Source organism: Capra hircus, chromosome 21 (genome assembly GCF_001704415.2).
Source record: "Capra hircus breed San Clemente chromosome 21, ASM170441v1, whole genome shotgun sequence".
NCBI classification, from domain to species: domain Eukaryota; kingdom Metazoa; phylum Chordata; class Mammalia; order Artiodactyla; family Bovidae; genus Capra; species Capra hircus.
Window position 1 is genome coordinate 66,802,068 of NC_030828.1, and position 26,524 is coordinate 66,828,591.

At 44.7% G+C, this 26,524-nt stretch overlaps 1 protein-coding gene across 3 annotated transcripts in view; it reads left to right on the plus strand.

The window, feature by feature from the left end:
* The window catches only part of TRAF3 (TNF receptor associated factor 3), a 115,645-nt gene that overhangs the window by 52,287 nt on the left and 36,834 nt on the right, over positions 1-26,524 (plus strand). For all 3 annotated transcript variants that reach the window (XM_018066300.1, XM_013973268.2, XM_005695421.3), the window contains exon 2: positions 9,684-9,808. The gene's annotated coding sequence lies outside the window, so the exon portion shown is untranslated. The remainder of the gene's footprint in view (positions 1-9,683; positions 9,809-26,524) is intronic.

Consider the following 26,524-nt stretch of genomic DNA (forward strand, 5'->3'; position numbering starts at 1 on the left):
GCCTGGCATGCTGCGATTCATGGGGTCGCAAAGAGTCGGGCGCGACTGAACTGACTGAACTGATACATGCACCAGAGAAAGCACCTCAAAACCGGGAAAAGAAGCCCCGGAGAAGAGCGGGCACCACACGAGCTGAGATGGCGTTCCCACCACCCACGGTGATGTGTCAGGCCCTTTCAAAGCGTGGTTTTTAATCTTGGTGAGGGTGGATTCAGAACAGCTCTTTGGTTTAGGGCATCAGAAGGGTATCACTGCAGTAATGGGGCTGAATTAGTCCAGGACTAAAAGACCATTACACACCTGCCCCAACTGATTCCGGGTAACGTAACTGCATTTCCAGAACAAAGCCCCAACTGTACTTAAAATGATGTGGTAAAATCCAGCACCCAACAATGTAAAAACGTTTCAGTGTCCAGCATCTAATAAAAATTACCAGGCATGCAAAGCAGCAAGAAAATGTGATAGTAGCCAGGAGGAAAATCAGTCAGTAGAAAGATGTGAGATTAGCAAACAAGGACATTGAAATGACTGATATAAACAAGTTGTACACATTCATGAGGAAGACGAGCATGAGTGACAGATACGAGACAGACTGAACCAGGACTTTAGAGGCGAAACATACAGAGACGAATAGCAAACTGGCAGAAGAAGACATCGGTGAACTTCAAGACACAGCAATAGAAATTACCCAAAATACGGTGCAAAGAACAAGGAAGGCTGAGCAGAGTGGCAGAGCGTCAGTGGCCTGTGGGGCGGAATCAGCGGAGCTAAGATGCGTGCGACTGGAGTTCCCGAAGAAGAGGAAGGACAGTATTTGGAGGAAACAGTATTTGGAGAAACAGTGCTGAAAAATGTCCACATTTGATGAAGACTGCAAACCATGAAGCTCACAAACTCCAAATAGAGTGGACAAAATCATACTAAGGTCCACAGAGTCCAGTTACTGAAAAGTCAGTGATGAAGAGAAAAAAGTCTTAAAAAGCAGCAAGAAGACATGTTACAGACGAGCAAAAATAAGGTCAGTGAGCTCTGATCAGAACCTGTTGCCGCCAGCAGACAACTGCCGTGTTTAAAGTACCAAAAGGAAGAAACCTGCTAGTTTTTATCATTCTGTACCCAGTGAAAGTATCTTTCAGAAGGAAAGTGAAATAAAAATTTCTGGACCAAGGAATGCTGGCAGAATTTATTGCCAGCAGAAGTGCACTACAAGAAATTTTAAAGGAAGTTCAAGTAGAAGGAAGATGATAGCAGATGGAAATTTTTACCCAAAGGAATGAAAAGAATTGGAAATAGTCCATGGACTGGTGAATATTCACACTTTAATCTTTTTTTTAGACTATTTAAAGCAAAATTAGCGGAATTAGCAATGTACTTTAGAAGTTACCGTACTTGCAGAGGGAAGTAAATGACGGTAGCAGCACAGAGTTTGGGAGTGAAGGAATGGAAACACAGCGCATTGTGTCTCAGTGGTGGTGTTTGACGGTGAACCGATAAGTTAAAGATGCGTATTTTATCCAGAAAGATCTCTTGTCTGTGGGGGGGGGAAACATTAATTGCCATTGAAAGTGAAAGAAATTTGCTCAGTCGTGTCCAACTCTTTGAGACCGTATGGATAGTCCATGGAATTCTCCAGGCCAGAATACTGGAGTGGGTAGCCTTTCCCTTCTCCAGGGCATCTTCCCAACACAGGGATTGAACCCAGGTCCCCTGCATTGCGGGCGGATTATTTACTAGCTGAGCCACCAGGGAAGCATTCAGTTCAGTCACTCAGTCGTGACTGACTCTGTGACTCCATGAATTGCAGCACGCCAGGCCTCCCTGTCCATCACCAATTCCCAGAGTTTACCCAAACTCATGTTCATCGAGTCGGTGATGCCATCCAGCCATCTCATCCTCTGTTGTCCCCTTCTCCTCCTGCCCCCAATCCCTCCCAGCATCAGGGTCTTTTCCAATGAGTCAACTCTTTGCATGAGGTGGCCAAAGTATTGGAGTTTCAGCTTCAGCATCAGTCCTTCCAGTGAACACCCAGGGCTGATCTCCTTTAGAATGGACTGGTTGGATCTCCTTGCAGTCCAAGGTACTCTCAAGAGTCTTCTCCAATACCACAGTTCAGAAGCATCCATTCTTCGGGGCTCAGTTTTCTTCACAGTCCAACTCTTATTATCCATACATGACCACTGGAAAAACCATAGCTTTGACTAGATGGACCTTTGTTGGCAAAGTAATGTCTCTGCCTTTGAATATGCTATCTAGGTTGGTCATAACTTTCCCTCCAAGGAGTAAGCGTCTTTTAATTTCATGGCTGCAGTCACCATCTCCTGTGATCTTGGAGCCCAGAAAAATAAAATCAGCCACTATTTCCCCATCTATTTGCCATGAAGTGATGGGACCAGATGCCATGATCTCCGTTTTCTGAATGTTGAGCTTTAAGCCAACTTTTTCACTCTCCTCTTTCACTTTCATCAAGAGGCTCTTTAGTTCTTCACTTTCTGCCATAAGGGTGGTGTCATCTGCATATATGAGGTTATTGATATTTCTCCCGTCAATCTTGATTCCACCTTGTGATTAGTTGGATGTAAAAGAGGACACTGTTACAGATCCTGTAGGTGTTGAAAGGGTAATAAGGAGTATTGTGAATAATGTTATGCTAATAAATTTGACAGCCTCAGTAAAATGAACAAGCCCCTTGAAAAACATAAACCACCAGATTTACTCGAGCAAGTGTATAACCTTTCATAACTATATTAAAGAAGTTTAATTTGTAGTCAAAATCTTTGCCATGAAGAATACTCCGCATCCAAATAGCGTCACCGATAATTACTAAACACCTAAAGAAGAAAGAATACTAATCGACAAAAACTTTTCCAGAAGACAGAAGAGGAGGGAATGCTTCCTGTCTCCTTCTGTGAGGCCAGCACGACCTGAAAGCAAAATCAGACAGAGACTCTAGGAGAGGAGAGCCACCGAGCGCTGTCCGTCATGCGCACATCCTCTGCAAAGTTTAGCAGATAGAGCCAACCAGGCGGCATATGGAAAGGACATTACATAATAATTGAGGAAAGCTTATCTCAGGAAATAGAGGTGGTTTTAACACCAGAAAGTCAAGCAGTACAACCCACCACAGTCATGGACAGAAAGCAGCAAAGGGAGCTTGAGGCCCAGCGATGTGGGGCCATGAAGGGAAGGCAGGATGACTGCAGAGAGTCGCTCAAAATGTCCATCATGATGAGCACATGCACACGCACGCACACGGACTCTGCAGCAGGAGAAGTGAGGCTGGAAATCACGGTGGATGGAGTCGACGTTTCAAGGCTCTTGCTGTCCAAGAGAAAGGTGCATGTGTTGGTTGACATTGGACTTTGATAAGAACCTGTGCGTTAGAGCTTCCGCAGCAGTTACTAAAGAGTAGAAGCAGTGTGTGAAGTGCAGACTACTGGGGGACTAGAATGATAGCAAGGAATCCAAAAGAAGCAAATCGAAAGAAAATAAAAGAAAATTGAACCTAGAAGTGAGTAACTGTCTCCAAGGTAAGTGGAGTTAAAAGTTCCAAGGAAAGATAGCATGTTAAAAAGCAGAGACATTACTTTGCCAACAAAGGTCCTTCTAGTCAAAGCTATGGTTTTTCCAGTGGTCATGTACGGATGTGAGAGTTGGACTATAAAGAAAGCTGAGCACAGAAAAATTGATGCTTTTGAACTGTGGTGTCAGAGAAGACTCTTGAGAGTCCCTTGGATGCAAGGAGATCCAATCAGTCCATCCTAAAGGAGATCAGTCCTGGGTGTTCATTGGAAGGACTGATGTTGAAGCTGAAACTCCAATACTTTGGCCACCTGATGCGAAGAGCTGACTCATTCGAAAAGACCCTGATGCTGGGAAAGATTGAGAGCAGCAGAAGGGGACGACAGAGGATGAGATGGCTGGATGGCATCACCAACTCAATGGACATTGGTTTGGGTGAACTCCAGGAGTTGGTGATGAACAGGGAGGCCTGGCGTGCTGCAGTTCATGGGGTCACAAAGAGTCAGTCACGACTGAGCAACTGAACTGAACTGAATTAAAAGAAAAAGATACCAAATAAGGTTTTTTAAAAACTCAACTGTATTTTGTTTATAAGAGACCCACCTAAAGCATGAAGATTAAGAGATTTGAAAGAAAAATGAAAAAAAAAAAAAAGAAAAGAAACTGCAAACTCTAGCCAAAAGCAGGATTTTGTAGTGTCAGAGAAAACACAGTTTAAAGCAAAAAGCAGTTCTGGAGATAGTGAGTGTCATTTCACTTAATACAGTTGGCAGCTGGCTCCTTTAACAAAGCAGTCAGTAGTTTAAGCAAATTCATGTCTTGCTTGCATGAAGTTCAGTACACATAGTCCTGGTTGGCAGATGTTTTTTCGATGGTCGTTTGGGGATTCAGCTGCTTCCCCCCATCTCTGCCATCTCCTGAGGCCCGGGATACTCTGCCTCTGTGTGGGGCGGAAGGAGTGAATCACCCAGGTGTTCACGGCTGGGCTATAGGGTGAGGTGGTGTATATTAGGATTGCATCCTGTTAGGCGGAGCCCAGGTCCTAAACCAGACTTCACTGCAGGAGAGGCTGTGCCCAGGAGGTAGAAGGGAAAAATCTGGTCAACATGTAGTCTCTGCTACAGTTTGTAATGATAAAAGGTTCAATTCAAAAGGAAGTCATAATAATTCTAAACGTGGATAAGCCATAATATGACTTCAGAATATCCAAAGTAGAGATTGCCATAAGTACGGCGGGGGGAAATAGACAAATTTACAGTTACAGTAGAGATTTCAGCACTTCTCAGTAATGGATAGAATAAGCAGGCAAAAAAAAAAAAAAAATCCTGTAAGCACAGATGTTTTACGTAGGATCAGTACCCTTGGTGTAATGTACATATAAGTAACACTCCATCCAAAACTGCATACAAGGATACAAGGAGTTAGGAGAAGGCAGTGGCGACCCGCTCCGGTACGCTTGCCTGGAAAATCCCATGGGCAGAGGAGCCTGGTAGGCTGCAGTCCAGGGGTCGCTAGGAGTCAGACACGACTGAACGACTTCACTTTCATGCATTGGAGAAGGAAATGGCAACCCACTCCAGTGTTCTTGCCTGGAGAATCCCAGGAACGGGGGAGCCTGGTGGGCTGCCGTCTATGTGGTTGCACAGAGTCGGACATGACTGAAGCGACCTAGCAGCAGGAGCAGCAGCTCTGGTAGACTCGGAGTGCCTGAGGCAGTGACCAGAATCATGCCCAAGAAAAAGAAATGTAAGAAGGCAAAATGGTTGTCCAAAGAGGCCTTACAAATAGCTGAGAAAGGAAGAGAAGCAAAAAGCAAAGGAGAAAGGGAAAGATATACCTATCTGAATGCAGAGTTCTCAAAGAATAGCAAGGAGAGATAAGAAAGCCTTCCTCAATGATGAGTGTGAAGAAATTGAGGAAAACAGTAGAATGGGAAAGACTTGAGATCTCTTCAAGAAAATTAGAGACACCAAGGGAACATTTCATGCAAAGATGGGCTCGATAAAGGACAGAAACAGTAAGGGCCTAACAGAAGCAGAAGAGATGAACAAGAGGTGGCAAGAATACACAGAAGAGCTTACGAAAAAGATCTTCATGACCCAGATAACCATGATGGTGTGATCACTCACCTAGAGCCAGACATCCTGGAGTGCAAAGTCATGTGGGCCTTAAGAAGCATTACTGTGAACAAAGCTAGTGAGGTGATGGAATTCCAGCTGAGCTATTTCAAATCCTAAAAGATGATGCTGTGAAAGTGCTGCACTCAATATGCCAGCAAATTTGGAAAACTCAGCAGTGGCCACAGGACTGGAAAAATCAGTTTTCATTCCAATCCCAAAGAAGGGGGATGCCAAAGAATGTTCAAACTCCTGCTCATTTCACATGCAAATAAGGTAATGTTCAAAATTCTTCAAGCTAGTCTTCAGCAGTACATGAACCAAGAACTGTGCTAGCTGGATTTAGAAAAGGCAGAAGAACTGCCAATATCCGTTGGACCATAGAAAAAGCAAGGGAATTCCAGAAAAACTTCTGCTTCATTGACTACGCTAAAGCCTTTGACTGTGTGGATCACAACAAACTGTGGAAAATTCTTCAAGAGATGGGAATACCAGACCACCTTACTTGCCTCCTGAGAAACTTGTATGCAGGACAAAAAGCAACAGTTAGAACTGGATGTGGAAAAAAAAAAAAAAAGAACTGGACGTGGAACAATGGACAGGTTCCGGATTGGGAAAGGAGTACGTCAGGGCTGTATACTGCAGAGGGAATGAATGCTGGGCTGAATGAATTGTAAGCTGAAATCAAAATTATTGGGAGAAATACTAACAGTCTCATATGTGCAGATGATAACCGCTCTAAAGAGCCTCTTGAAGAAACTGGAAGAGGAGAGTGAAAAAGTAGGCCTAAACTCAGCATTCAAAAAGTAAGATCATGGCATCTGGTCCCATCCCTTCATGGCAAATAGATGGGGAATCAATGCAAACAGTGACAGACTTTATTTTTCTGGGCTCCAAAATCACTGCAGATGGTGACTGCAGCCATGAAATTAAAAGATGCTTACTCCTTGAAAGTTATGACCAACCTAGATAGCATATTGAAAAGCAGAGACATTACTTTGCCAACAAAGGTCCATCTAGTCAAAGCTATGGTTTTTCCAGTGGTCATGTATGGATGTGAGAGTTGGACTATAAAGAAAGCTGAGCACCAAAGAATGGATGCTTTTGGACTGGGGTGTTAGAGAAGACTCTTGAGAGTCCTTTGGACTGCAAGGAGATCCAACCAGTCCATCCTAAAGGAAATCAACCCTGAATATTCATTGGAAGGACAGATGCTGATGCTGAACCTGAAGCTCCGGTACTTTGGCCACATAATGTGAAGAGCCAACTTTCTGGAAAAGACATGATCCTGGGAAAGATTGAGGGCAGGAGAAGGCAGCGGCAGAGGATGAGATGCTGGGAGGGCATCATCGACTCAGTGAACATGAGTTTGAGCAAACTCTGGGAGACAGTGAAGGACCGGGAACGTGTTGTGCTGTAGTTCGTGGGATCTGAAAGAGCTGGACCTGACTTAGTGAGTGAACAACGAACAACAACAGTTTATAGTAGAGATTTCGATACATGTCTCAGTATTTGATAGATTAAAAATAAAAAACCCTGTAAGCACAGATGATTTACATAGGATCAACACCCTTGGTCTAATGTACACATAGATAATATTCCATCCAAAGCCTGCATCTTATACTTTATTTTCAGGCACGCGTAGACATTTTATAAAAATTGCCCAAGGCTGGGAACCTCCCTGCTGGTCCAGTGGCTGAGACTCTGAGCTCCCAGTGCAGCGTCGCTGTGGTGGTTCAGTAGCTCAGTTGTATCCAACTCTTTGCGATCCCGTGGACTGCAGCATGCCAGGCCTCCCTGTCCTCCACTGTCTCCCGGAGTTTGTTCAGATTCATGTCCGTTGAGTCATTGATGCCATCTAACCATCTTATCCTCTGCCCGCCCCCTTCTCCTTTTGCCTTCCGTCTTTCTAAAAGCATCAGGGTCTTTTCCAGTGAGTCAGCTCTTTGCATCAGGTGACCAAAGTGTTGGAGCTTCAGCAACAGTCATGAGTTGAAATAGCATCATGTCAGTAAATGTGAAAATTAGATGAGATAAACAAATTCCTTGGAAAATGTAGCTTTCTAAAAGTAGCTACAGCAAAAATTCCTGTAACCACTAAAAAAATAGAATCAGTAATTAAAATTTTTAGGCACTGATGGCTTTGTTGTTAAATTCCACCAGACTTTCAAAGAAGAAATAATTCCAGTTCTACCCAAATACTTCCTCAGAATAAACCAGGGAACACTTCCCAGTTTATTTTATGAGGTTATCATAATTTTGTTACTAAAATCCAGTAGGGATGGTATACTAGTGTGTTTATAGCAGACAAGGACAAATACTTTACAGCTATTGATTTTTCATTCTCTTGCCAAAGAAACATTCAGAGTTAACTTGCCTTTTGGCAAGAACTATAGTTTAAGTTTGAGTGATAAACCATTTTGATTTATAAAACGTGATTGAAAAAATATTAAGGTTGTGTGTGTATGTACACGTGTTGCCTTTATTGACCTATGTGGCTTACTGAGTAGATTAAAACCCATGTTTTATAATGACTGATCACATCAGCGCGGGCTCTTTGGGATATGACTAGACCTTAGCTGATAACAGCAAAAGGGGCTTTATTGGCCACCTAATTAAGAGCCCTCGGGCAGGGCAGGCTGCAGCTGGGTCCTTCCCCTGGTGTCTTCCTCATTTGCTCTGTCCTCAAAGAGCCTCTTGACGCCCATGTGCTCAAGTTCAAGTTCTTCAGGAAAGAGGGAGAATCTCTGTAAGTCCCAGAGGAGGAAGGAAAGACTTGATTCATTTTGATTTGGGTTTTGTGTGCTCACAGAGATGAACCAGCTCTGACCAGGAATAGGATGCTGTTACTGGCCAGCCACACACACACACCCATACACACACACACGCACACCATCCCCTTGTGCCTGGGATTTGTAACCAGTGTCTCTGGAAGCTGGTGGACCAAGAGTGTGAGGTTTCAACTGGTCAGAAATTGGAGTGTGGTAACACCTGGAAAAGTGCACGAGTGTTTGGTTTCAAAATTCTCTCTCGCAGCAGCTGTCAGATGTAAAATCTCATGAGTTTTTCGTCAAAATAATTATAAAATTCTATACAATAAGAATTCTTAGGACCCCAGGACATAGCCATCCAGTTACCAAGAATGAACAAGTCTGACAAGTTCTGAAAACGTTGCGCAGTGGAAACTCTCCTCCCCTTGTTGCAGTCGTGTGAATCACTACAGCTGCTGTGGGAAGAGTCTGTTAAGCTTTATGTCGTGGAGCTGAAAATACGCTGACCTCACAGTCTAGCGGTCACTCTCGCATGTATATATGCACTAGACGTATTTACCCCCAAATGCTTAAGAGATCTGTGCCAGAAAGATCTTAGGAGTGCTTGTGTTGGCTCCAAAGCAGAAACCGAGTGGTAAGTAGACGATGGTGTGTTGCACAGCGGAGTAATATGCAGCCGTGAAGATAAACAGCAGGGCCAGCAACAGCAATGGGGCAAAAACAAAGCAAGACGAGGGAATGTACACTGTGTGATCATGTCTGTGTAGGAGTCAGGAGCTGGCGAAAATAAACGACCAGAGCTACAAGCCTAGGGGTGAGCTAAAGAAAAGCGGAGGAAGGATCACAGGAAGTTAGAGTGGTTGGTGCTTACAGGGGAAGGAAAGGGTTAGGGGTCAGAGGAAGGCTCCCAGCCTTTTGGGGATCCCAGCAGTGCCCCACTCTGTGGCCTGGGTGGTAGTTGGGGTTTTGTTTAATAACCTGATGAACCTGCACATACATGTTTCTTGTGCTTGACGATGTACATACAGTTATATTTCATGATAAAAGTGATTTTTAAAAAAGTTATCTGAAGTTACCCAGCCTTTGTAATTTATGTTCACCTCAAAAAATGCAGAAAATCCAAAGCATACGCTTATATAGAAGGATTAAAAGTGTTTTCTCTCGAGCTTCTTACTTTATCACGTTTTAGAAATTTCCATTTTTGAAATTCAGTTTTTTCAAAGCTTTAAAAAATTTCCCACATGTGAGTTAACCACGTGTCATTCTTACTTCCTAGGTGAGGGACTCCACTACAGTATCTGAAGAAGGATAAAGTTGACTCTGCTTTGCTTCTTTCTTTATTGAAGTTTCTTCCTGCCTGGTCAAGCTCAGATATATCCTCTTGCAGCATACAACATCCAGGTATGTCACTAGAAGTTTCCATTTGCGTAGGTTTTTCTCCAGCTGTTCCCGGTGCGCCTTTGCCTGACAGTGAAGTAGTTAAATTCAGAAACATCCTGAACTTACCCATTTTCGGCGTTAGCAGTCTCGTTCTGTAACAGGTGTATCTGAGTGTCTTCCGGATCCGTGGTAGCGTATTTGGGTGTGTGTTTCCGACTTCTTTTCTCTCCTTTTAAACCAGCGTTAAACTCTGTGAGTAATACACATTGCCCCTGAGGGCTTAGTGACAGTTGATGAGGTTGGAGACCCGGGTTGGTGGCGTGCTCCTGCCCGGGGAGGGCGCCGCCGCCGTAGAGGTGCCAGTGCTGTGCGTGGAGGCCTGCCCAGCCGAGGCTTGCGTCTTTGATGCAGGAACTGCTTACTCCTTCACTGTCTTTCTCTGGGAGTTTGAAAGGAAACAAAACACCCTGTGTTTTAATCTCTTAATTTGTGATTGAGTGGCATTTTATTCTTGAAATTAAGAACTCTTTCATATCTTAGAACATTAGCATGCATATAAAATAGGTTTGAAATGTTTGCATCCAAAGTGAGATTTAATACACAGCTATTTTCGATAACATTCAGAAGCATCAAGAAAACTGGTATTTAATTTTATTCATAATCACAGTACCATTCAGTTTTCCCCAATAGCCTCAGGTTTTTTAGCTTGAAACAGAGTCCAAGCAGTCGCGTTGAGCTGCCCTGCCTCTCTATCAGTCAGCTGACTGCCCCACCCCGTCCCTTTCCTTCCTGGCATTTTCTGTGTCAGCAGTTCTGTAGTCAGGGGTGTCCCCGTTTACGTGGAACGCGCTCTTCTCTCCTTTTATTTCCTGGGAGGTGGGAGGTGGATCTAGAGGTTCGAGCGGCTCAGCCTTTGAGCTCAGCACTCGGAGGTGGCGGTGCGTGAATCTGTTCTGGTCCTCGTGGCGCTCGGCACCTGGACCCATGGTCGTTAGGGGTTGCAAGTGATGATGGTGAAAGTCTCATCCTTTACTTTGCCTTGATTCACTGAAATCCTATTTGGTTACCCTAAGGAGATCAGTCCTGGGTGTTCCTTGAAAGGACTGATGCTAAAGCTGAAACTCCAATACTTTGGCCACCTCATGTGAAGAGTTGACTCACTGGAAAAGACTCTGATGCTGGGAGGGATTGGGGGCAGGAGGAAAAGGGGACGACAGAGGATGAGGTGGCTGGATGGCATCGCCGACTCGATGGACGTGAGTTTGAGTGAACTCCAGGAGTTGGTGATGGACAGGGAGACCTGGCATGCTGCGATTCATGGGGTCGCAAAGAGTTGGACACAGCTGGGCGACTGAACTGAACTGAACTGAACTGAACTGAACTGAAGGGACAGTTCAGATGGGAGCAGTAGGATGAATGCCTGATTCTTTCTCTTTATGGATTCTCGAAACAATGAGATGGTCTCATAGCCGCTTCTCAAGTGACCAGGGAAGAAGTGTCAGTATAAACTCGTGAATTTAAACATATGTGACGTGTTGTAAAACACGGCAGCTCTTGTTCCTGTAGATGGGAGGATTGCGCCACTTCTGCGGTGGTGCCTCTGTCCGTTGCCTCCTTGTCCTTCGCTCTCTAAAGTGGGGAGAGTCTGTAGATTGGTTGTGTGCCGTTTCACCCCAGACCTGGAGCCGGCTGTTTCTCTAAGCAGCTCCGGCTCCCTCTTATAGAGCAGGGTGTCTCGTGACCACAACCTGTACATCGTTGCTGCAGGGCTGGTTACTGTCCTGGACCTTTTTGGTGGACAGCCAAAGTATTTTCAGAAATCTAGCTCTCTTCTCTGATCTTTATAGCCTGTTTCTTCTGTCTTCCACAGGTGACATTTTTAACATTTTTTATTTATCTACTGTAATATGGGCTTCCCTTGTAGCTCAGTCAGTAAAGAATCTGCCTGCGCTGCAGGAGACCCAGGTTCGAGCCCTGGGTTGGGAATATCCCCTGGAGAAGGAAATGGTAATCCACTCTAGTATTCTTGCCTGGAAAATCTCACGTTCAGAGGAGCCTGGTAGGCTGCAGTCCATGGGGTCGCGAAGAGTTGGGCACGACTGAGCGACTAACACTCACTTACTATAATATAAATTCTTGTGTGTGTCTGTGCCCACAGCCCTCTTTCTTTAAAAATAGTAGTGTACAGTACAAGCTTTTCTCCATCTTTTAAAAAAGTTGACAGCACGTCATGAGCCTGCGGCATAGCCATATACAGGGATTCTCCTCATCCATTTTAACAGCTGTTTAGCGTTCCACAATGTTGGTTGTTACATTATAGAGGAAGACTAACTTAGAAATATGTCGGCATTATTCAGTATGTGTTTCTCCTGCAAATAAAAGTCATCAATTTGTCCAGCTGCAGATTCCCTAGTAATTTTGGGACCTGGCAAGTACATTCCCAACCGTGGCCCGGTTTTCCTTATGGTTAAACTCAAAGACTTGGACTAGAAACTCAGGGTGAGTTATGTTAGCTGAAAGAGACTGCAGATGAGGAAACTGTACCTGAGAGCGTCTCCCTGGCCACGGAGTGAGCACCCTATAAACAGGGTCGTGACGGTGCCATGGAATCGGCAGGTATTATTGAGTGATTGTGTGTCAGAATCAGGGAGGCGAGGGCAGGTCTGCCGTGGGCAGCTAGCCAAGTGACAGCGTCATTCCCCGAGATGAGAGCGGGTCTCTGAGTAGGTCGAGGCCTGCCCAACAGCCATGGGAAGCGCCGAAGACAGCAGATTCCGTCTGGGCTGCACTGACCACGGGGCTCCCGTGCAGCTGAGGGGGAGCGGGTTGTCCAGGAGCTCCGCGAGCGTGGGGCTCGGAGCGGGGGCTCCTGTGTGCAGGTCGATTACCCAGCAGGACAGAGAAGGGGCCTGGATCAGCTCCCGCGTGTGCACCACCGGTGGCAGAGGGGAAGCTGGCGAGAGGGAGCAGTCAGGAGCGCAGAGCTCAGAGCCGCTGACTTTTGGCATCTCCTGCCTGTATTCTCCAGGTGGTTTAATGCTGTGATCCACTCCTGAATGGCGCCACGCTTCATGCTTTCACTCTGACTTCCTAGTCAAGTTGGTGCTTCAGGAAAGCGCACCTTCTCACAGCCGGCAGCCCCAGAGCCTCCAGGCCGGGCTTGACTCAGGGCAGCCTCTCCGGGAAAGGTGCTGCCCGCCCTGAGTCGCTGTCAGGCGGACGGAGCCCTCAGCTCCTTCCTGTCCAGATGGCTGGGCTCTGGCCCTGGTCCACGAGCAGCCAGAGTTGAATGAACCCTTGTTTAACATCCTAAGTCATTTGAACTGAGCAATATTGGCAGTGCTGGGTCTCAGGCAGCTATTGTTTTCCTAAAGAATTTGAGACCAAGTTTCGTATCATGGTTTAATCAGGTTCCTTTCCAGCCGTCTGCCTGCGTCAGTCTCTCTCTCCCCCTCCCTCTCTCCTATGCGGGGCTTTTTCCTGTGCGATGAGGAGCGGCCTGTTAGTCTGGGTGAGAGTCCAGGCCCCTCTGTGCTTTCCCAGTGAGTTAGCCACAGGCAGCTCCCTGAGCAGAGTGTCTGGCATCAGGTGTCCTGAGCAGTCCGCGTGCTGAAATGTCTGCGTAACTGTGGATTGCCAGAGCGCTTTCTTATCAACAGGGCACACCTGTCTGCCGGTGGCTTTCTCCCTTCCTTGGCCTCGCATGGGTGCTGTTCTAACCTCCCTCCTGGGCTTGACGTGGAGCTGGTTTTCCTGCACCTCTGTTGTTTAGAACTTTCTTGCTGGCAGGAGCCATTTTCTTTGTTTATCTGATGCTTCCCTTTTTTGGTTTTCCCCGGGCTTTCCAACCCTTGGAACACCCTTTTGTCAGCAGATGTGCGTTTGTTTCCAGTTTCTAATCTCCAAGTGTAGCTCAACTTAAACCACCAAAACAAGGGACATAAAATAAATCATCAACGTAATGGAGATGCAGAGCAAAGTGAAGGAACCCAGTCTGGCTCTTCACTGTGTTTCTGAGTGCAGGTACACCTCAACTTTGCCAGCAAAGGTCTGTCTAGTCAAAGCTATGGTTTTTCCAGTAGTCGTGTAAAGATGTGAGAGTTGGATCATAAGGGAAGCTGAGCACTGAAGAATTGATGCTTTTGAACTGTGGTGCTGGAGAAAACTCTTGAGAGTCCCTTGGACTGCAAGGAGATCAAACCAGTCCATCCTAAAGGAAATCAGTCCTGAATATTCATATGGAAGGACTGGTGCTGAAGCTGAAACTCCCATACTTTGGCCACCTGATGCCGAGAGCTGACTCACTGGAAAAGACCCTGATGCTGGGAAAGACTGAAGGCGGAAGGAGAAGAGGACGACAGAGAATGAGATGGTTGGATGGCATCATTGACTCAATGGACATGAGTTTGAGTAAGCTCCGGGAGTTGGTGATGGACAGGGAGGCCTGGTGTGCTGTAAGTCAATGGGGTCGCAAAGAGTCAGACACGACTGAGCAGCTGAACTGACTGAGTGACTGATGCCTCAATGAGTGAGAAGCTGGTTAGAAGCTAAAACTTTATGAAACCGATGTCTCAAATAGAGACTTTTTTTCATTTGGATAAAATGTGGCCTCAAAATACGTTAAATTCGTACCTAAACACATAGCAAGCAGCAAGCATGTAGTAACAGAGCAGCAATTCTGCTGCGTTGGAAGCTGCAGCATCGGAGTTCTCGCCCTGTGAACGCCGGCCCCGCCTTCCCTGCCCGCCTCCCTGCGGTGTGGGCCCGGCATGCCCGCCCAGGCCGCTGCTTCCTGGGGCTCCGGTCCCGGCCTCCTGTCGGAGTCCTCCTAGCGCACCGACGTAGGGGGCCGTTCTCGAGCCCACACTTGCCCTTCACGGTCACTCCCTTTGTGCTGTCTCCACCTGACGTGTCTGCCATTCCTGTTGGGCAGAACGTTTCTCTGTGTGTGGAAGCAGATATCCTCTTTCCAGACCTAATGCTGGGATGAGGCCGGGAATGTGAAGTGATGACTGGGGCCAGAGTTGCCATCTCCGCATGACCCCGTGTGCTCACCGGAGCCACATGCTTCCCGTCTGTGGGTGTTGCAACCCCTGAGCCTCTTCCCAGATCAGGCTGTTCAGCACCAGTCTGCAGGTCCCTGAAAGCTGCCTCCACCATCTCCTTAAGGCCTTTGACTGAATTTGCATCATTTTTCTTCATTAGCACAGTCATTATTTTAAGTATAATTTTTGTTAACCTTTAATTGTCACATCTAAACTTTAGGATTAAGGGAAAATTTAACTATTTTATACCCACATAAAAGTAAGTGAAATAAAGGTATTTATTTTAAATCAAGAAATCTAGTCAAAGGTTGCAACAAGTCCCCCATTTTAGAAGCTTCCAGAGATGGGACTTTGCTTACTCACTGATGCTTTGGGTGGTGAGCCTCCGCGTGGGGCACACGTGGACTTCCTGGCCACCCCCGGGTGGGCATGAATGAACAGATACACTTGTAGGTGAGAAATGACCATTGCATGTATTTTAGATAAAATTAGCAGGTTAATTTTGTATGTTTGCTTTAAAGAATTGTAATGAGAACCAAGGAGCTTTCTTTTACCAGTGGCTTTTAGTTGCGGGTCTTTGAGCATAGTGTCAGCTCTTGCTGCTGCACCTACAGCAGGCATTGTTCCAGCCGAAGATCAAGCTGGGGTTCTGCTATTGTTTTGCCAGGGTTGGTGTGGAGTGGTTATCAAACTCAGTGATGAAGAAAGAAATCAGAGTGTCTAAGCTCTTTAGACCCCATTCTTTTTATTAAAACTTCTTCTTTTTTTTTTTTTTTTTTACAAAAAATGTCATTTAAACCATTCAAAATGTACAGTTCAGTGGGTTTTATTTCGTATATTCACAGTGTTGTATAGCCATCATCGCTGCCTATTTCTAGGCCATTTTCATCCCAAGAAGAAACTCCGTTCAGTCTCTCTGTTACTCTCCTCTCGCCTGAGCCCCTGTCAACCACGACTCTGCGTTCCGTCTGCATGGATCTGCTTGTTCTGGACACGACACAGAGATGGAGTCGTGCGACGCGCGGCCTTCTGTTTCTGGCTCCTGTTACTCTAGCGAAACGTTTTCAGGGTTTTCCCATGTTGTACCGTGTGTCAGCGCTTTGTTTTTTTATGGTTAATAACAGTACATTATATAGACACATGTAAGTGTTGTGTATCCAGCCCTCTTTTGACAGGCCTCTGGGCTGAATGGCCCTGTCTGTCCTGAATATTGCTGCCGTGAACATGGGTGTGCACGTGATCGTGTAAATGCCTTTCTCCACTCCTTTTGGGTGTGTGCATAAGAGTAGGGGTGCTGGGCCACGCGGTAACTCTGCTAACTCTTTTGAGGAACTGCCAAATTGTTTTCTACAGTGATGATGAACCATTTTATATTCAGCAATGTACGAGGGTTCCAATTTCTTCATATTCCTCACCAACACTTGAAGTTTTCCATTTTTTTAAATTACAGCCACCCTAATAGCTATGAAGTAGTATCTTGTGATGGTTTGTTTTTTTTAAAAGGTAGTTTTTTTAAATTGGCATGACAGAACATAAAATTATCCGTTTTAAAGTGAGCAATTCAGTGGTGTATAGTACGTTCACAGGTTGCAACCACAACCTCCCTCTGGTCCCAGACATTCTCATTACCTCAAAAGGAAACCCTGGACCCACGAAGCAGGTAACCATCGTGGCCCTTCTCCTCACCTCCTAGGCTGCCGCTCTGCTCTCTGCCTCTGGATTTGCCTGTTCCGTATGTTTCATATAGATGGAATCGTGCACCGTGTGGCCTTTTGTTCTTGGCGTCTTTCACTTAGCGTGGTATTTTCCAGGTTCGTCCATGTTGTGGCCTGTGTCATCATCACTCCGTTTCTTTTTATGCCTGAGTAATATTTACACCCCCCCCCATTTTGTTTATTCGTTTATCTGTTGATGCTCATTTGGGTTGTTTCTGCCTTTTCAGTACTGTGACTGATGCTGCTATAAACCTGTCTGTACATAAGTTGATTTGAGTCCCTGTTTTCAGTTCTTTTGGGTATACACCTAAGAGCGCAATTGCTGGGTCGTATTGGTAATTCTGTGTTTAACTTTTTGAGAAACTGAAAATGTTTTCCACAAAAAACGAATCCATTTTGTTTCCACCAGCAATACATGAGGGTTTCAGTTTCTCTGCGTCGTCAACAATGCTTGTTGTTTTACCTTGTTTAAAAAAAAAATCATAGCCATCCTGGTGGGTGTGAAGTGATAACTCACTGTGGTTTTGATTTGTAATTCCCTGGTGACTAATGGTGTTGAAGATCTCTTCATATGCTTGTTGGCTGTGTCTGTGTCTTCTGGGAGACATGTTTATTCACCTCCTTTGCCCATTTTTTGGTTGAGTTGTCTGTCTCTTGGTTGTTGAGCTGTAAGAGTTCTCTGTTGTTCTGGATATTAGACTCTAATCAGACACGTGGTTTGCAGATTTTGTTGTTCTTTGTTGTTTAGTCGCTAAGTCGTGTCTGACTGTTTGCAGCCCCACGGACTGCAGTCCCCCAGGCTTCCCTGTCCTTCAGTATCTCCCAGAGTTTGCTCAAACTCGTGTCCATTGAGTCAGTGATGCCATCCAACCATCTCGTCCTCTGTCATCCCCTTCTCTTCCAGCCCGAAATCGTTCCCAGCTTTAGTGTCCTTTTCAGTGAGTTGGCTCTTTGCATCAGGTGGCCAGAGTATTGGAGCTTCAACTTCAGCATCAGTCCTTCTGATGAATATTCAGGGTTGATTTCCTTTAGGATAGACTGGTTTGCTCTCCTTACTGTCCAAGGGACTCTCATTCTCAGTTTGGAAAGCGTCTGTACTTCTGTGCTCAGCCTTCCTTAAGGTCCAACTCTCACATCTGTACATGACTACTGGAAGAAACATAGCTTTGACTATACGAATCTTTGTTGGCAAAGTGATGTCTCTGCTTTTTAATAACGCCATCTAGGTTTCATAGCTTTTCTTCCGAGGCACAAGCCTCTTTAAATTTCATGGCTGTAGTCCCCATCCTTAGTGATTTTGAAGCCCAAGAAAATAAATAGCTCTCCCATTTTTTTGTCTTTTCACATTCTTGATAGTGTCCTTTTATATACAAAAGTTTTCAAATTTTGTGAGACCAGTTTCCCTTATTTTTCTTCGTTGCTTGTGCTTTTAGGGTCATATCTAAGAATCCTTTGCCAGATTCAGCAACATGAAAACCTGTCCCTGTGTTTTCTTCTAAACCTTATGGTGTTGCATGCACGCTGAGTCACTTCAGTCATGTCCAACTCTTTGCGACCATATGGACTGTAGCCCAGGAGGCTACTCTGTCCGTGGAATTCTCCAGGCAAGAATGCCCGAGTGGGTTCCATGACCTCCTCCAGTAGACCTTTCTGACCCAGGGATCAAACCTGCACCTCTTGCCTCTCCTGCATTGGCAGGTGGGTCTTTTCCACTGGCGCCACCTGGGAAGCCCTTTATGGTGTGAGTTCTTATATTTTGGTTGCTCATCCATTTAAGTCAGTTTGCGTGTATGGAATGAGGCAGGGGTCTAAGTTCATTCATCTCCCTGGATACCCAGTTGTTTCAGAGACTTCTTTTTTCCAACTAAATAGTATTGACATCCTTGTCAAAAATCGTTTGACTTTAGACGTATGAATTTGTTTCTGGACTCCCAGTTCTGTTTTCTACATGCCTGTCCTTATGCTAGTATTTCATTATTTTGATTACTGTCATTTTGTAGGAAGTTTTGAAGTAGTAAGCTTGACAAGTCTTTCACCTTTCTTTTTCTTTTCCGATCCTGTTTTGACTCTTGCAATTCCATGTGAATTTTTTAAATTTATTTTTTAATTGAAGGATAATTGCTTTACAGAATTTTAGGATCAGATTTCTCACTTCTGTAAAAGGCCACTGGAGTTTTGATAGAGATTGCATTGAATCTGTAGATTGCTTCGGGTAGTATGTTTGTTATGGTTCTCTAGAGAAAGAGAACCAATAAGGTGTATGTGTATAAAGAGATAGTTATTCTAAGGAATTGGGACTCACACAGCTATGGAGGCAGGACAGTCCCAAGATCTGCAGTGTAAGTTGGCAACTATAAGAGCCAGTGGCTTAGTTCCAGTCTAAGTCGAAAGGCCTGAAAATCAGGAGGGCTAATGGCGTAGTTCGGTTCAGTTCACACACTCAGTCATGTCTGACTCTTTGCAACCCCATGGACTGCAGCACACCAGGCTTCCCTGTCCATCACCAACTCCCAGAGCCTGCTCAAACTCATGTCCATCAAGTTGGTGATGCCATCCAACCATCTCATCCTCTGTCATCCCCTTCTTCTCCTGTCTTCAGTCTTTCCCAGAATCAGGGTCTTTTCCAATGAGTCAGTTCTTCCCATCTGATGGCCAAAGTCTTGGAGCTTCAGCTTCAGCATCAGTCCTTCCAGTGAGCATTCAGGACTGATTTCCTTTAGGATTGACTGTTTTGATCTTTTTGCAGTTCAAGGGACTCGCAAGAGTCTTTTCCAACACCACAGTATAAAAGCATCAATTCTTCAGCATTCAGCTTTCTTTATGGTCCAACTCTCACATCCATACATGACTGCTGGAAAAACCAGTAGTTTGGGCTTTGACTAGACGGACCTTTATAGGCAAAGTAATATCTCTGCTTTTTAATATGCTGTCTAAGTTGGTCATAAGTTTTCTTCCACGGAGAAAGCATCTTTTGATTTCATGGTTGCAGTCACCATCTGCAGTGATTTTGGAGCCAAAAAAATAAAGTCTGTCACTATTTCTGTCGTTTCCCCATCTATTTCACATGAAATGATGGGACCGGATGCCGTGATCTTAGTTTTCTGAATGTTGAGCTTTAAGCCAACTTTTTCACTCTCCTCTTTCACTTTCATCAAGAGGCTCTTCAGTTCCTCTTCGCTTTCTGCCATAAGGGTGGTGTCATCTGCATATCTGAGGTTATTGATATTTCTCCCGGCAGTCTTGATTCCAGCTTGTGCTTCATTCAGCCTGGCATTTTGCATGATGTACTCTGCATTTAAGTTAAATAAGCAGGGTGACAATATACAGCCTTGATGTACTCCTTTCCCGATTTGGAACCAGTCCATTGTTCCATGTCCAGTTCTAACTGTTGCTTATTGTCCTGCATACAGACTTCTCAGGAGGCAGGTCAAGTGTCTCGAAGAATTTTCCACACTGTGATCCACACAGTCAAAGGCTTTGGCATAATCAATAAAGCAGAAGTAGATGTTTTTCTGGAACTCTCTTGCTTTTTCTGTGGTCCAGCAGATGTAGACAATTTGATCTCTGGTTCCTTTGCCTTTTCTAAGTCCAACTGGAACATCTGGAAGTCCATGGTTCATGTTCTGTTGAAGCCCGGCTTGGAGAATTTGAGCATTACTTTGCTAGCGTGTGAGATGAGTGCAGTTGTGTGGTGGTTTGAACATTCTTTGGCATTGCCTTTCTTTGAGATTAGAATGAAAACTGATCTTTTCCAGTCCTGTTGCCACTGCTGAGTTTTCCAAATTTGCTGGCATATTGAGTGCAGCACTTTCACAGCATCATCTTAATTTAGGATGTGAAATGCTGAACTGGGATTCCATCACCTCCACTAGCTTTGTTCATAGTGATGCTTGCTAAGGCCCATTTGACTTTGCATTCCAGAATGTCTGGCTCTAGGTGAGTGATCTCACCATCGTGGTTATCTGGGTCATGAAGATCTTTTTTGTACAGTTCTTCTGTGTATTCTTGCCACCTCTTCTTAGTACCTTCTGCTTCTGTTAGGTCCATACTGTTTCTGCCTTTATTGTGCCCATCTTTGCATGAAACATTCCCTTTCATCAGGAGGGACAGGAAGGATGTGGTTTCTATCCAAAACCCAGGCTTCAGATCCAGGAAGAGCCAATATTTCTGTTTTAGTTTGAAGGCAGGAAAAAAAGCCAGTGTGTCAATTTGAAGATAGGCACAAAGTCTCCTCCTCACCTGGGGAAAGGGCAGACCTTTTTGTTCTGTTTAGGCATTTGGCTGAGTGAGGCTCACCCACATTAGGGAGGGCAGTCTGCTTTATTCAGTCCACCTATTTAAGTGTTAAACTCATCCAACACCCTCACAGGAACACCTAGAAGAATGTTTGATCAGATATCTAGGCACCTTGTGACCCCCAACAAGTTGACACATAAAATTAACCATCAGAAGTAGTATTGTCATCATAATATTGTCTTCCAGTCCATGTACATAGATTTGTTTTGGAGCACACAAATATCTTACTGTTCAATGACGTGTTCTTTCTTTCAGTGATTGTGAGCAAATCATTCACGTAGTGGTTAAATTTATTCCTGGGTAATTGATTCTTCTGGATGCTATTATAAATGGAGTTACTTTCTAAATCAGTTTGTTTGTTGCTGTTGTATAGAAACAGAAATGATGTTTCTTTGTCGGCATTTGTTTCCTGAAACTTTGGTGGATTCTTTTATTAGTTCTAGTTACTTTCTTGTGAAGTCTTTGAGGTTTTCTATACATCAGATGATATCATCTGTGAATAAAGCTGGTTTTATTTCTTTCTTTCTAATTTGGATACCTTTCATTTCTTTTTCTTGCCTAATTGCTCTGGGTAGAATTTCTGTGTAATATTGAGTAACAGTGGTGAAAGCTTGCATCCTTCCCTTCTTCCTGATCTTTCACCATTAAATGTGGGTTTTTCACAAATACCTTTTATCCTTTATCATGTAAAGGAAAAGTGAAGATGAAAGTGTTGGTTGCTCAGTCGTTTCTGACTCTTTGTGGCCCCATGAACTGTAGCCTCGGAGAAGGCAATGACACCCCACTCCAGTACTCTTGCTGGAAAATCCCACGGACGGAGGAGCCTGGTGGGCTGCAGTCCATGGGGTTGCTGAGGGTCGGACACGACTGAGCGACTTCACTTTCACTTTTCACTTTCATGCATTGGAGAAGGAAATGGCAACCCACTCTAGTGTTCTTGCCTGAGAATCCCAGGGATGGGGGAGCCTGGTGGGCTGCCGTCTATGAGGCCACACAGAGTCGGACACTACTGAAGCGACTTAGCAGCAGCAGCAGCAGAACTTAGCCTGCCAGGCTCCTCTGTCCATGGAATTCTCCAGCCATTCCCTTCTCCAGGGTATCTTCCTGACTCAGGGATTGAAACCGGGTCTCCTGCATTGCAGGTGGATTCTTTTACCATCTGAGCCACCAGGGAAGCCCCATACCAAGGAAGTTCCCTCTTATTCCTAGTTTCTAAGGGTCTTTTTTAAATGAAAGGGTGTTTAATCTTGTCCACTTGTTTTTCTATACCAGTTGAGGTGATCATGTGTATTTTACCCTTGTGCTGTTACTGTGGTATATTACAGTGATTGATTTTCTTATGCTGAACCACTCTTACCTTCCTGGGACAAATTCCACTTGATCGTGGTGTAGAATATGTTTAATGTGCTTTAGGGCTTAGTTTTCTAGTATTTTGTCGAGTCTTCATTTTTGAAACATGGTATTTTTGTGGAGGGGGGCCAGGGACAGAGGATTCTTAGTTGATATTTTTTTCTTTCAGCCATTCAAAAATATTATCCCATTGTCTTCTGCCCTCCATTGTTTCTGATGAGAGGTCAACTGTAAATCTTATTGAGGAAATGCTTTTATGTAAGGAATCACTTCTCTTGCTGCTTTCGAAATTTTCCTTCTTTCCTCCAGCAGTTCAATGATAATGTGTATTAGTATAGATCTCTTTGAGTTTAACCCACATAGAGTTTGTTGAATTTCCTGAATGTGCGAATTAATACTTTTCATCAAAAATAGGAAATTCTTGTCCATTATATTTTAAAATATTCTTGTCACCTTTTTTTCTCCCTCCTCTCCTTTCTAAGACTCCCAGGATAATGTATATCTTGGTATGACTGGTAGTGTCCCATAGGTCTCTAAGCTCTTTGCATTTTTCTTTATTATTTTTTCCTTCTGTTACTTAGACTGGATAAGCTCAATTGTCTTATCTGCAAATCTCAATTGACCTATCTTCAAGTTCTCTAATTCTTTCTTCTGTCTATTCAGCTCTCCTGTTGAGCCCCTTTATTGAATTTTTCTTTTCCATTATTGTGCTTTTTAACTCCAGGATCTCCATTTGGTTCCTTTTAAACTTTATTGATTTTTATTGATATTTTCTATTTCATGAGACATTGTTCAGATGGTTTCTTTCACTTTTTTGGACACAGTTCCCTTTATCTCTTTGAACTCATGGACAGTTGTAAGTCTAATGTCTGGGTTTCCTCCTAGACAGTTTCTATTACTTGCTTTTTTTTTCTTCCTGTATATGGGCCATGCTTCCTTATTTCTTGCCTGACTTACAATTTTTTGTTGAAAATGGACATTTTGAATATTATAATATGGCAAAGATGGAAACGAGATTCTCCCCAGTATTTCTTGCTGCTTGTTTTAGTTAACTGTTTGCATAATGACTTTTTTGAGCTGATTTTGTGAAGTCCACATTCTTTATCATGTGTAGTCACTGAAGTCTCTGTTCCACCAGTGTGGTAGTCAGCTAAGAATCAGACAGAGATTTTCTGTAAGTGCCTGGAACCAAAATTATCTCCAAATCTCTTCCCACAGGGTATACGTGCGCATCAGGGTGTGTTTTCAGCACCCCACCAGGCAGTTGACAGGTTTGCCTTAGCATCACTTCCTGCTTGTACAGAACCTGAAGGTCAGCCGGAGGTGAGAGTTCAGGGTCTTGCATCTCTCCTGAGCGTGCACACAGCCCTGAGCATGTGCGTGGCCTTCTGGGATCCTGGTAGCACGTTGGAGCTCTTCAGAGCCCTCGTTTCCCAGTATTTCCTATCAGCCTTTTGGTTTGTCTCTCGTCTTCTTCTACCATTACTGGTTGGCCCAGGCAGCAGCGACTAATCTGTTTGCCTCTGGGTGTTTTTAGGACAGTCCGCCAGCCCCCTGTGGCTGCCTCAGCGCTGGGAGAGTCCTGGGTCTGATGGGGCCAAGCCGTTTGAGCGGGCCTTCTGGGGAGCCACCAGGTAGGCTGTAACTCCACCGGAAACTCTTTGCATATGAGTGTGTTCCGCTCCACCGGCCCCCAGCCTCCAGCCAGTCTCCGTGCTGGGATTACAGGCTTCTGTCTTCCAGGCCACTGCCTCCTGGGGAGGGGCCGGGGCTGGAGAAAGCGCTGCAGAGCTCACTGTCCTCACCGAGGTGCAGCAGGTTTCTGTTGATTAAGCATCCCTCTGATTGCTGTAAGCTTTCTGTTTAGTTTTTAGAGTTCCACACAGGTTGTTTCTGACAGATCTTGCCATCTTTTTTCTTGCCTTTTTTTGAAGGATGAACCTTTGGAGTTACATACTCAGCCGTCTTCACTGACATCGCTCACGTCTGTTCTTAACCTGGCGACCAGTTTTGAATTTGCCTCATTTATGTCCACCCCACCTGACTTCAGAAAGGAGTTGAGTTGGCTTACAGTGGTGAACAGTATGAGAGATAAATTAATCTCCGTGTCCTCCCTTGTTGCTTTTGCAGACTTTGGTCTTGCAGATAGACATTTTATCTCCTCTGATGATCTTGAGGTTTCCATCCTCCCTGCCATGCAGATGGGCGGGCACCTGGAGCAGGTTCACTCTGGCGGTTCTCCTGCCTAACCTTGTGTGTGGTCTTAGGACACACCCACCAGTGGCCAGCTTTAGCAGTGCTCACTCTCACTACTGTCTGCCTCTGGGCTGGTTGTGGAAAATTCGCCTCCAGTGATGGTCTTCCTAAATCCAAAACTTCCTTTTCTTCAGGACACAGTCAGTGGATAATTGTCTTAAGACTTAAAGATATCATCGAATTGTCTTAGTTGTTTTAGGGGGTGATTAGGTGATTTGTATGCTTTCAATTAGAGCTGGCTTCTTACAGTGACCTTGATCGTCAGTGGAGTCTGGGATCATCGGTGGAGTCTGGGATCATGGGTAAACCTGAGCGGATTCATTCATCCACCTGTCCTGGCACCAGGGAGGACTGTGGGCCAGCTGAGGCCCACATCCACCGATTCACCAACAGAGCGGAGCGTGGGCTTGCACCCTGGGCCCTGCTCGGGGTCCATGTAATTTCTTTCTTCAACAAGCTCTTGTTTAGGTAGAATATTTCCCTTGAGTAATGTGAGTCTATTTGACATAGTTGGTGGCTCATTACTTGAGCAGAACATCGTTCTTTTGGAAATGATTCTGTGATAGAGATAGAACTGCCTTCAGTTTGGTTCCCTGTATATTAGGTTGTCCTTTTTCATCGGCATCACCCATAAGCTAATCTGAATCTTTTTAAAAGGCCAAGAGGTACAGATAAAGATATCCTTTAAAAGGATACATTTGACTACATTAAAATTAAGAACTTCACTTCATTAAAATACAGAAAGTTAAAGTGAAGCCACAGCCTAAGGGGAAAACATATACAAAAACTAACAAGAGATTAGCAGTCAGAACATATGAATCACCTCTACAAATCAGTATTTTAAAAGACCAATAACCCAATTAAAAAATTCAGACACAGGCATTTCAACAGAAGGAAAAGCACAAATGGCCAGTGAGCATATGAAAATATGCTAAACCTATTTAATTATCAGAGTAAAGAAGAAAAGGGACCCTCGTGCCTGCTAGATTGGTGGAAATTAAGCTGTCTAATGGTGCCCAGCATTGGTGAGAGGGTGGGTTAGTGAAGCTTGTGAGCTGGCCACGCCTACACCCTGCAAACCAGCCGTTCCTGTGAACTCTAGATGTGGAGTTCAGGGCAGGAGTTGGCAAATTCTTCTCTAAAGGGCGAAGTGGTAAATATTCTAGGCTTTGTGGGTAATGTATACGGTCTTGTCACATAGTTGCCTTTGTTTCATTTGTTTGTTTGACTCTTTAAAAATGTAAAAAGCGTTTTAAGCTTGAGAGCCTAACAGAAACAGGCGACTGACCACATATGACCGCAGGTCACAGTTTGTTTAACACTAGTCCCATGATCTAGAGTGTGTGCCCTAGAGAAAGCTCCCCAGGACAGATGCCCCAGAATGTTCAGAACAGAGTGTCCATGCCAGCAGAAAATGGAATCAGTGTGATAAAAAGATAGGTAGGTGCACTGAGCAGTATTTTGCTGAGTAAAAAGTGAATGAGACCTGTCAGCTGCTCACAGCACACGTGGCGTAACATCGATATAACAACACTGATGGCAGAGGGCTGCGTATGGTATATCATTTTTATGAGGTTAAAAAGAGACAAAAATGTTTTAAAAAGAAAAATGTGTAACAGTACGAGAACTGTAAGTGCAAAGTTGAGGCTGGCACTGACTTGGAGCGAGGCAGGGGGCGGCTGAGGTGGGGCGCACGGGGTGACGGTGACTGTCACGTGGGTGCCGGGTGCTGAGGTTTTGTTGTTACTGTATTCTTATTCTCACCTTGCATGAACATCGCCCAGAATCGTTTTTATGTGTCTGGAAAAGGCAGAGGAACCAGAGATCAAATTGCCATTATCCTCTGGATCATCGAAAAAGCAAGGGAGTTTCAGAAAAACATCTATTTCTGCTTTATTGACTATGCCAAAGCCTTTGACTGTGTGGATCACAATAAACTGTGGAAAATTCTGAAAGAGATGGAAATACCAGACCACCTGACCTGCCTCTTGAGAAACCTATATGCAGGTCAGGAAGCAACAGTTTAGAACTGGACATGGAACAACAGACTGGTTCCAAATAGGAAAAGGAGTGCA